General features: G+C 43.9%; 1 long non-coding RNA gene across 1 annotated transcript in view; it reads right to left on the reverse strand.

Moving 5' to 3' along the window:
* LOC103637930 (uncharacterized) overlaps nt 1-8,546 on the reverse strand; it is a 31,942-nt gene extending 23,396 nt beyond the window's left edge. Inside the window, exon 1 of the long non-coding RNA XR_558473.3 lies at nt 8,203-8,546. This is a non-coding gene — a long non-coding RNA (uncharacterized lncRNA). The remainder of the gene's footprint in view (nt 1-8,202) is intronic.
* Nucleotides 8,547-12,182: the final 3,636 nt, after the last annotated feature.

Here is a 12,182-nt window from a genome sequence, read left to right on the forward strand (position 1 = left end):
TGATAGATGCTATGATCATATTGTTTCTATGATGCTACATTTAATTCTCATGCTATGTTTGCATCTAGTTCCGCTTTTGTTCATGATAGAAGTAGGCCTAGGAGAAATTATGCTCCTTCTCATGCACCTAGGAAAGTTTGCAATGGACCTACTACTGTTTATCATGCGTGCAATGCTTCGTTTGTGCTTTCATGTATAAATGCAAAAGTGGTCGCTAGGAAGTTGGGATCAAAATGCAAGGGAGACAAGACTTGCATATGGGTTCCAAAAACTGTTGTGACTAACCTCGTAGGACCCAACAAGAGTTGGGTACCTAAAACCCAAGCTTAAATTCCTTGCAGGTTTATGCATCCGGGGGCTCAAGCTAGATTATCGACAGCAGATGCACAAACCACATGACGAGGGAGAAGAAGATGTTCACCTCCTACATCAAGAACAGGGTTTCCCAGGATACTATTATCTTTGGAGATGGGAACCAAGGCAAGGTTAAAGGATTGGGCAAGATACCCATCACAAACGAGCACTCAATATCAAATGTATTCTTAGTAGAGTCGCTCGGCTACAATCTATTGTCCATAAGTCAATTGTGTCACATGGGCTACAATTGTTTATTTACAAATGTTGATGCATCTGTCTTTAGAAGGAGTGGTGGTTCATTAGCCTTTAAGGGTGTATTAGACGACAAACTCGATTTAGTTGATTTTTCGAAAGAGAATGCCGATCTAGATGCATACTTAATAGCTAAGACTAATATGGGCTGGCTTTGGCATCACCGTCTAGCACATGTTTGAATGAAGAACCTTCATAAACTTCTAAAGGGAGAACATGTGTTAGGACTAACAGATGTATGTTTTTAGAAAGACAGATCTTGTGCAGCATGCCAAGCAGGGAAACAAGTGGGAAGCACTCATCACAACAAGAATGTGATGACAACATCAAGACCACTGGAACTTCTTCACATGGATCTCTTTGGACCCGTTGCCTACCTCAGCATCAGGGGAAGTAAGTATGGTCTTGTAATAGTCGATGATTTTTCCCGCTTCACTTGGGTATTCTTTTTGCAGGACAAATACGAAACCCAAGGAACCCTAAAGCACTTCTTAAGGAGAGCTCAAAATGAGTTTGAGCTGAAGGTGAAGAAGATAAGAAGCGACAATGGGTCCGGGTTCAAGAATCTACAAGGTGGAGAGTTTCTTGAGGAGGAAGGCATCAAGCACGACTTCTCCGCTCCCTACACACCAAAATGGTGTGGTAGAGAGGAAGAATAAGACACTAATCGATATGGCGAGAACGATGCTTGGAGAGTACAAGACGCCTGAGCATTTTTGGTCGGAAGTTGTGAACACAGCTTGCCATGCCATAAACTGGCTCTATCTACATTTTCTCCTCAAGAAGACCTCCTACAAACTCCTAACTGGTAACAAACCCAATGTTTCTTATTTTCGTGTATTTGGGAGCAAATGCTACATTCTAGTGAAGAAAGGTAGACATTATAAATTTGCTCCCAAGGCAGTAGAAGGGTTTTTACTAGGATATGACTCAAATACAAAGGCGTATAGGGTCTTCAACAAATCATCGAGATTAGTTGAAGCATCTAGCGACGTTGTATTTGATGAGACTAATGGCTCTCCAAGAGAGCAAGTTGATATTGATGATATAGAAGGAGATGAAGTTCCGACGGCCGCAATGCGCACGATGGCGATAGGTGATGTGCGACCACAAGAACTACAGGAACAAGATCAACCATCCTCCTCAACAATGGTGCATCCCCCAACTCAAGACGATGTACAGGTACCTCAAGAAGAGGGGCAGGATCAAGGGGGAGCACAGGAAGAACAGGTTATGGAGGAAGAAGCACCACGGGCCCCTCCAACTCAAGTCCGAGCGTCGATCCAAACACATCACCCTGTCGATCAGATTCTGGGTGACATCAACAAGGGAGTAACTACTCGCTCATGATTAGCTAATTTTTGTGAGCATTACTCGTTTGTCTCTTCTATTGAGCCTTTCAGGGTAGAAGAGGCCTTGCAGGATCCGGACTGGGTGTCGGCCATGCAGGAAGAGCTCAACAACTTCAAAAGGAATGAAGTTTGGAGCCTGGTGCCACGTCTAAAGCAAAATGTTGTGGGAACCAAGTGGGTGTTCCGCAAAAAGCAAGACGAGCACAGAGTGGTGACAAGAAACAAGGCTTGACTTGTGGCAAAAGGTTATGCCCAAGTCACAGGTTTGGATTTTGAGGAGACTTTTGCTCTTGTGGCTAGGCTAGAGTCAATTCGGATCTTATTAGCCTATGCTGCTCACCATTCCTTTAGGCTGTTCTAAATGGACGTGAAGAGCGCCTTCTTCAATGGGCCAATCAAGGAGGAGGTATACGTGGAACAACCCCCTGGCTTTGAGGATGACAGAAATCATGACCATGTATATAAGCTCTCTAACGCGCTCTATGGACTTAAGCAAGCCCCAAGAGCATGATATGAATGCCTTAGAGATTTTCTTATTTCTAATGCTTTCAAGGTTGGGAAAGTCGATCCCACTCTTTTCACAAAGACCGGTAATGGTGATCTTTTTGTTTGCCAAATTTATGTTGATGACATAATATTTGGTTCTACTAACCAAAAGTATTGTGAGGAGTTTAGCACGGTGATGATGCAAAAGTTCGAGATGTCGATGATGGGTGAGTTGACCTACTTCCTTGGATTCCAAGTGAAGCAACTCAAGGACGACACCTTCATCTCCCAAACGAAGTATACTCAAGATCTTCTCAAGAGGTTTGGAATGAAGGATGCTAAGCCCGCGAAAACACCGATGGGAACTGACAGACATCTTGACCTCAACAAAGGAGATAAGTCTATTGATCAAAAGGCATACCAGTCAATGATAGGTTCGTTACTTTATCTTTGTGCTAGTAGATCAGACATTATGCTTAGTGTATGCATGTGTGCTAGATTTCAATCCGACCCCACGGAGTGTCACCTTGTGGCCGTTAAGCGAATTCTTAGGTAATTAGTTTCTATGCCTTGCTTCGGAATCTGGTATCCAAAGGGGTCTACCTTTGACTTAATTGGATACTCAGACTCCGACTATGCCAGGTGCAAGGTTGATAGGAAGAGCACATCAGGGACGTGCCAATTTCTAGGAAGGTCCCTGGTGTCCTGGAGTTCCAAGAAGCAAACATTCGTTGCCCTATTCACCGCTGAGACCGAGTATGTTGCCGCAGGACAGTGTTGCGCACAACTGCTTTGGATGAGGCAAACCCTCCGGGACTTCGGCTACAATCCGAGCAAAGTCCCACTCCTATGTGACAATGAGAGTGCAATCCGCTTCGTGGATAATCCTGTTGAACACAGCCGCACTAAGCACATAGACATCCGTCATCACTTCTTGAGAGACCACCAGCAAAAGGGAGATATTGATGTTTACCACATTAGCACCGAGAACCAGCTAGCCGATATCTTCACCAAGCCTTTAGATGAGAAAAGGTTTTGCAGGTTACGTAGTGAGCTGAATGTCTTATATTCGTGTAACTTGGATTGATCTATAACATACATGTATTCTATGCCTTTGATCATGTTACTTTGAGCATTTACATCATTTATTGTTTATTTGTGGTGCTCAAGTTGTACAAGTCATCCCCGGACCTCACAAGTCCATATGCAAATGATGCACATGTTTAGGGGGAGATGAACTACAACTTGACCTTTTTGAGACTAACTTGGTTGTTTGAGTACACTTGAAGTAGTCTCGAAGGAACATTGAAAGGGAAAAAGAACTTGGACGACGAAAAGACTTCCACTGCACTCCGGTATTAGTGTATTTAATTCCAAGTTCATACTTATGCTCTCATTGCTTTTTTGCTCTTATTTGACATTTTGGTGAGGCAATGGGGTTAAAGGGCCAAAAGTTATCCCGTTTTGGTGCTTAATGCCAAAGAGGGAGAAATTAAGGCCAAAGCAAATGGATCAGCCAACCATTTGTGACCACTTGTGAATTTTGAAATAGTAGAGTTTGAATTTGTATTATTGAAAATTTTGGTCTCTTATGGGGGAGAATTTTGATTGTAGGAAAAGGGGGGAGTTTTTGGCACTTGGTCACTTTTTACTCTTGGAATATCTCTCTATTTGCCCAAACAAGTGTGTTTGACTTAGAGATAGGAAAAAGAATTTGATTTGCAAAAACAAACCAAGTGGTGGCAAAAGTGATCCAAATATGCCAAATACTAAATGAAGAAAAAGTTGGTCTTAAATTTGCACTCCTTAGTTGCTTTTTAATGTGTTGGCATAAATCACCAAAAATGGAGAGATTGAAAGGGAAATGTGCCCTTGGACCATTTCAATAATTGTTTTGGTGATTAGATGCCCAACACATTGTTTTAAACTCATATGTGCTAAGTAAGTGAGAAGTGCACATCAAAGAACAAGGTATGTTTCTAGACTTAGTAAATTGTTTTTGTGTACTAACATGTTCATCTAAGTGCTAGAGACATGACCAAGAAAAGAGAAAAAGGACTGAGGAGTAAGTGGCTCGGTTCAGCCAAATCTGCACCAGCCTGTGGCGCACCTAACTGTCCGGTGGTGCACTAGACAGTGTCCGGTGCCCAGGCTGGCTCGACGGCGAGCTCTCTGCTCTCGGGAATCGGCGCGACGAAGTGGCTATAAATCACCGGACTGTCCGGTGAGTCATCAGCGCCCGAGCCCAAAGTCTTCGGCAACGAACTCGTCGCTCTCGGGAAATGGAAAAGGCACCGCGACTAAAAGTCACCGGACTGTCCGGTGGTGCACCGGCTATTCGGTGAGCCAACGGCGCCCGCGGCCAATGGTAGTCTGCGCGATCAACGGGCGACACGTGGCCGAGCCAACGGTCGGATAGTCGCACCGGACATTGTCCGGTGCGCCAGCGGATCCAAAGATCCAACGGTTGGCTTCGACAGAAAAGGAAAGAGATCGCACACCGGACTGGTACTGTTCATGTCAGGTGGTGCATAGAACTGTCTGGTGCGCCACTCGACAGAAGGCAAGATTTGCCTTCCAAGTTGATCTCCAACGGCTCCTAGCTGCCTTAGGGCTATAAAATGGACCCCTAGGTGCATGGAGCAGTACACCAAGCATTCTCTAAGCATCTAAAGACATCTAGACTCCGCCTCCACACATTTGGATTGTTGTGTTAGTGATTTGAGCTCAGTTTGAGTTGTGAACTCTCCGCGCCGTGTTTTTAAGCTCAAGTCTTGGCTTGTGTGTGTGTGTGTTGTGGATTGAATCTTGCGTGTGTTGTTTTCCCTCCCTTACTCTTGTGCTTCTTTTGTGATCAAACTTTGTAAGGGCGAGAGACTCCAACTTGTGGAGATTCCTCGCAAACGGGAAAAGACTACTGAAGAAGATAACCGTGGTACTCAAAGTTGATCATTGGATCACTTGAGAGGGATTGAGTGCAATCCTTGACCGAAGGAGGTCACCACAACGTGGAGTAGGCATTGGCGGAACCATGGGATAAATCATTGTGTCTTGTGTCCATCTTCTTTGTGATTGGTTTTCTTCTAAAGTTCATACTTTGACAACTTGGTTTTAATTGCACTAACATTTTATAATCAAGTATTGGCTATTTAGTGTTGAATTTCGCAGGATCACCTATTCACCCCCTCTAGGTGCTCTCAGCGAGCTGCACCTTGGAAACTAATATTGCATTATATAATGAATTAATAGTCTATAAATGTGACATAAATAATCATAGCACGACATTACAAGTAATCTAAATTATAATTGTCATACATCCCTCGTTAAAGATCAAGAAAGGAGTTATATATATATATAATTATCCAATATCCATCATTATTGTGTATGTTGATTAATTTTGTGCAGCGGCTCGGCTTGTTACCTCAACGAGCTCGAAAACCTGGCTCGGCTTGGCTCGCTCGAGACTCACGAGTCAAGACGCTTCTAGCTCGAGTCTGCTCGTGAGCTTCGAGTTTTTTTCCAACCCTATCAGAGACCACCCCGATGTGAAGAAAGTTCTTTATTTTCTTGCAATTATATCTGTGTCGTTCTTTAGTGAGACGATAGATGCACAATTTTGTTTTTTAGTCTGAAAGTATAGTTTTAAAATTTCAAATATTTTTAGATGTAAAAACGAGAAAGCTACTCTGGTACTCCCTTCTCTATACCGGCATCAGGACTAGCCCGATTTTTGTTGGACGGGTGGTCTGGTGTCACATTTAGGGCACGTACAACCTAAAACTCTTAAATCAGTTTTTAGGTACAATAGATAACTAAAAGACTGAATGATACAATTCTAAGGCTCTAGATTATTAATATAATTAAGAGACAATATATTGAAAAAGTTGTGAATAGACGAGTTCTTTGTAGAGAGCTCATCTCTTGTTTTCTTCGCTTAACCCCTAGAGACTCCCTTAATTAATAGGATTGTAAATGTCCTTAGAGCATCTCTAAAAGAGGTTCTAAACTAGGTCTTAACTTTAAATATAAGACTTAAGGCAAAAAAAACCAGCTTTCAAGGGTAGTCCTATTTTATAAAATTTGGTCAAACTGATATAGGACCTCATTCTAGAGGTCTTAAATATAATACCTCGAATGAGAGGACCATTGTTGCTTTTGTATTATATATCACGAGCACGTCTTCTTCCCTATCGGCGGCTCGCCGTCAAACCGGTGGCACGACTCCCTCAGCAGATGTGTTGCTTTTGTTACAACAGTGTGCATTTCTTGTTGCAAAGTGCAGACCCTACAGACAGGATAGACGCCTCTGCGGTTGCAGAGGCCTTGGCACGTATATACATCCGTCCTGCTGCATTGTTGCTCATGTCTAGATGCTTTGCTTGCCTACGTGCATGGACAAGGGTCGAGCGTGCGCCGTCGACCCACCTGCCATCACGGCCTACGAATCAGGTGACGACGTGGCTCGCGGGTCACTCTTCGGTGGCGTCATTGCGGCGCGCGGGACAGGAAAGCATCAAATGACATAGGTAAACCATATTTAACTAAAGTAACATTATTATAGGACTCGCTGTTAGAGTAAAGAAATTCTGTTGGGTCCTAAATCTCTTAAGTCGGGTCCTATTTCGGTTTTAGGACCCAATTTTAAGACTCTCTTCGAGATGCTCTTAGGGTATGTACAACCCTATTTAATATAAGTCTTTTGACTCTAGGAGTTAATTGAAAAAATACAAGAAAGAAGGTCTTCACGAGCAAGAGATTGTCTCTATACACTTATTCATACACATGGTCTTTTAACTGTATTTATTATTTAGGAGCTTGGAGTTATATGATACAAAATCTTGTATACTTGAAAAATGAAAACTGATCCACAGTTTTAGGGACAAAAAGCTTGATTACGTAGGCCTAGCCGCCTAGGCCGACAAACGGGTAGGCCAACATAAATTGTACGGAACTTCGGGCTGTCTCAAACGGTCAAACCTACATTCCAGATCCTAGTGGCTTCAGGTGTAGGCGCAACCAAATTAATAAAGCGAGTCGAGCCTCGAGGCCAATTCATTCCCAAATAAACCGAAGAAGAATGTATTTATGCTTCGTTTGGATGTAGGCATTCACGTGGTGGAATTGAATTGATCTAGGAATACCAAATCTGAGGGAAATGGAATTGATCTGCAATACCAATGTTGTTGTTTGGATGCGGGTGTAATTGAATTCTGAGCAATACCGAGGTGGGGGGCTTGGTATTGAAGGGGAGGGGGTGCAGGTGTAGTTGAATACCAGGGGAATTGGGATGGATTTCCAGTTCCGAATTCCGTGAGCATCCAAACGCTGAAATTCGGCTTTACCAATTCCAATTCCAAAATCTGGGCCTCAATACCAGCATCCAAACGCAGTGTTAGGGGTATTTGGTCTCATTTTATTCGATTTTAATTTTTAAATTGATAAATACAAAAACTAAAATACAAGTATTTAACAATTTAGAAAATCAAATAAAACAAAATAGAGGAACTAAAAAATTAGTCTAAAAAACCAAATACTCTCATATGCTAGTAGCATGCGAAAAACCCCAATCCTCAAATGAGTGTATGTTTCTATGTCACATGGTTTTTCTAGCGAGTTTCAGATCTGAGGCAGAAGTGGCTCAGCATCTGTGATACAATGGCCGAGCTGGGGATGCCAGCTACCAGGACTCGACCTAGAGCAGCTTAATTTGCGAATTTCATCAGAACAGCAGAGACAGGGAGCACAGACGACGGACCTGTCGTTGCCATGGCACGAGTGGCGGGCAGCGGAGGAAGCTCAGCTGTGGCCTGTGGCCATGGACATGGTTTACCGACGCCGCCTTGATGACCTCCGGCTCCCGTGGGTACTGCAGCTAGCAGACCGGCGAGCAAGGCACGGAGAGTAGCGAGATGCGGAAGCAAGCTCTGCTCATATGAGCCAACGCACGCTGACTTACATTTTTGCAAGTCCTCCACTCCTAAGTCCGCCAGTGCAATATATCGCTCCGCCTACCAGATCCAAAGGAAAGAACGGCCCACCGCGTACAGTAATCTGCCCGCTTTTGCGAGGGAATCTTGTCGTTGAGGCAGTACCAGGTGCTAAACAACGTTGTGCTGGGAAACAGCAGGTAACTTTTGTTTGTCTCCCGTACTCTGCTTAGATGGCTGCGCGTCCTTGTTCGTTCACGCGCGCGTTACTAGTGTAATGAACCAAGTCAGGTGAGCCTTAAACTTGTGTGCGGATCTAATGCGTTCTGATCAGAGGACGCAACCTACTTTTGGTTGTGGCTCACGGTATACGCTATATATATACGCGGTCCTAGGCTGACACGGAAGCCAACACTTTCGCGCCTCTGAAACCCTAGCCGCCATATTTCTTAAGGTTCTGATCACCTTCGCTCTGAAGTGATTGAAAACTGCCATGACATGCCTGTCGTCCATGGATCCTCAATGGGACCGGAGGCGCCAACGTGGTGCAGGACGCTGCCGCAATCCCACCAATTCCCCCCATTTGTTCAGCTTAAACTGCGGGAACGTGATATAGCAGTGCGAGAACAAAATAGACCGAGGTAACCCGGGAACCCCTCGCTGTCCTCCAGCGTCAAGTAAAACCAAAGATCCCACCAGTTCTTCCATTTGTTCTTGGCACATGGCATGAGGTCCACAACCTCGTCTGAACTCTTCCTAGTCCTCGACGTAAAAGTACATGTACCAAACTGTGCAATCTTGCCACCAACAACCTTTTTCTGCCAATGGAGACAATAATTCTTGACGAAGACTTCGAACGAGGGCTCCTCGCCATACGAAGTCACTGCCCACACAAACTTTGCCAGCGCCACCATGGCGTTCGGCGTAAGCTGATGAATATGAACTTCGAAGCGTCCCAACACTTCCCCGACAAACCGATGTGCGGGCAAGCGAAGTCCGGAAGTGAAAAATGACTAAAAAACAACCAACTCCCCCTCCCGCTCCGGGACCTCTTCGGCTCCCGGAGCACGCCCCACACCATTCCCAAAATACCCCAAACGCTGCATCTCCTGCACGCGGCCTGAGTAAATCCTCGATGTCCCAAATCCACAGTATGCCCCGGTAACAATTCCACTACCGCCGACGAATCACTAATTGTCTTCTCCGATGACGGCGCGTTCGACAACGCAGTCGCGACAGATGATGACGAAGAAGACGACATAACGTACCGTCTGCGGCGGCGGGCGGTTTGCTTCACATGGGCCAGTTCACCGACGGCGAGAAAATCGAAAGCTGAAAGTCACCTAGAGGGGGGTGAATAGGCGAAACCGGAAATTTATTACTTTAAACACACACTGAGGTCGGGGTTAGTGTTAGAATTAAATTCAAGTCTGAAAGAGAGGGGAAAACAAATCAAACAAGAATCAAGCGAGTAGACACGGTGATTTGTTTTACCGAGGTTCGGTTTCAAAGAACCTAGTCCCCGTTGAGGAGGTCACAAATACCGGGTCTATTTCAACCATTTCCCTCTCTCAAACGGTCACTTAGACAGAATGAGCCTTCTCGTTAATCAATCGGGTCACTAAGACCCCGCAAGGACCACTACACACTTAGGTGTCTCTTGCTTTAATTACAAGTCACTTGGGAACAAGAATGAGAAAGAAAAAAGACAATCCAAGAAACAAGAGCGCAAAAGAACACGAACACACTCTCTCACAAGTCACTAAATGTTTGAGTTGAATTCTAGGCTTGGAGAGGGTTTGATCTTTGGAAATGTGTCTTGGAGTGAATGCACTAGCTCTTGTATTGAATGTGATCTCTGAAAAACTTGGATGCAAAGGTTGTGGTGGTTGGGGGGTATTTATAACCCCCAACCACTTTGGTAGCTGTTGGGGAGACTGCTGGCGATGGGCGCACCAGACAGTCCGGTGCGCCACCGGACATGCACAAATTCCTTGTCCGGTGCGTCGCCACGTCACCCAACCGTTAGGGTTCGGAGCTGGGTCGACCGTTGGAGCTTTGTCCTCTTGTGGCACCGGACAGTCCGGTGCCCCTCTGACTTCGCTGTTCAGACTTCTGCGCGGTACTGTGTTGCACTATTCCTTCTGTCAGAGTCGACCGTTGGTGTAGACAGCCGTTGCTTCGCTGGCTCACCGGATAGTCCGGTAAATTATAGCGAAGTGCGGCGTTGAATTCCCGAGAGTGGCTGGTTCGGAGTGTACGGCCCTGGTACACCGGACAGTCTAGTGCGTCATCCTTCAGCACACTCAAGTCCTTTTGCTCCTTTGAAATTGAGTCCCTAACTTTATAATTTTATTGGTTCGTGTTGAACCTTATGCACCTGTAAAACATGATTTCTAGACAAACTAGTTAGTCAATGTGTTTGTGTTGATCATCAACCACCAAAATTAATTCTAGGAAATGGTTAGCCTAATTTTCTTTTCAATCTCCCCCTTTTTGGTGATTGATGCGAACAAAAACCAAAGCAAATATAAAGTGCAGAAATGTAACTAGTTTGCATTTAGAATGTGCATAGGTTACTTGGAGTTTAAACCAATTTAATTCTCACTAAATATGAATGGATTGCTTTTTCTTTTATTTAACATTTTGGACCACATTTGCACCACTTGTTTTGTTTTTGCAAAACCTTTTGGAAAATCTTTTCAAAGTCTTTTTGCAAATAGTCAAAGGTATAGAAATGATATTGCAAGAAGCATTTTTAAGATTTGAAATTTTCCCCCTGTTTCAAATGCTTTTCCTTTGACTAAATAAAACTCCCCCTAAATGAAATTCTCCTCTTAGCTTTCAAGAGGGTTTTGAGATAGATATCAAATACTAATTTGAGAATACATCAATTGAAATAGATACCAGTTGAAAAACACCAATTAAAACTTCATTTCAAAAATTTTGAAATGGTGGTGCGGTCCTATTGCTTTGGGATAAATACTTTCTCCCCCTTTGGCATTAATCGCCAAAAGCGGAGACTTTGAGAGCCCGTTTAATACTTTCTCCCCCATTGGTAAAAGAAATATGAGTGAAAGATTATACCAATTGAGAGTTTGTGGAGAAACGACAAAGGGTAAATGATACCGTTAGAGTTGAGTGGAAGCCTTGTCTTTGCCGAATACTCCATTTCCCTTTCAAACTAAGACTAATCATAGAGATATACTTGAAAACACATTAGTCGTAGTCTTGGCACAAAAAGAATAAGAAATATGCATCTGTACCAAACGAAAGAGATATGATCAAGGTATATAAATGAGCAATGTGTGCAATGTTTCAATCAAAATTCTGAGAATCAAGTATATTTAGCTCATATCTAAGTTTGCTAAAGGTTTTCTCATCTAGTGGCTTGGTAAAGATATCAGCTAATTGGTTTTGAGTATTAACATAAGCAATTTTGATATCCCCCTTTTGTTGGTGATCTCTCAGAAAGTGATACTGAATGTCTATGTGCTTAGTGCAGCTGTGTTCAATGGGATTATCCGCCATGCGGATTTCACTCTCATTGTCACATAGGAGAGGGACTTTGCTCAATTTGTAGCCATAGTCCCTAAGGGTTTGCCTCATCCAGCGCACAACAATAACCTGCGGCAATGTACTCGGCTTCGGCGGTGGAAAGAGCTACGGAGTTTTGTTTCTTTGAAGCCCATGACACCAGGGATCTCCCTAGAAACTGACAAGTCTCTGATGTGCTTTTCCTACCAATTTTACATCCGGCCCAATCAGCATCGGAATACCCAATTAGATCAAGGATAGATCCCTTAGG

The sequence above is a fragment of the Zea mays genome, chromosome 9 (assembly GCF_902167145.1).
Source record: "Zea mays cultivar B73 chromosome 9, Zm-B73-REFERENCE-NAM-5.0, whole genome shotgun sequence".
Lineage (NCBI taxonomy): Eukaryota > Viridiplantae > Streptophyta > Magnoliopsida > Poales > Poaceae > Zea > Zea mays.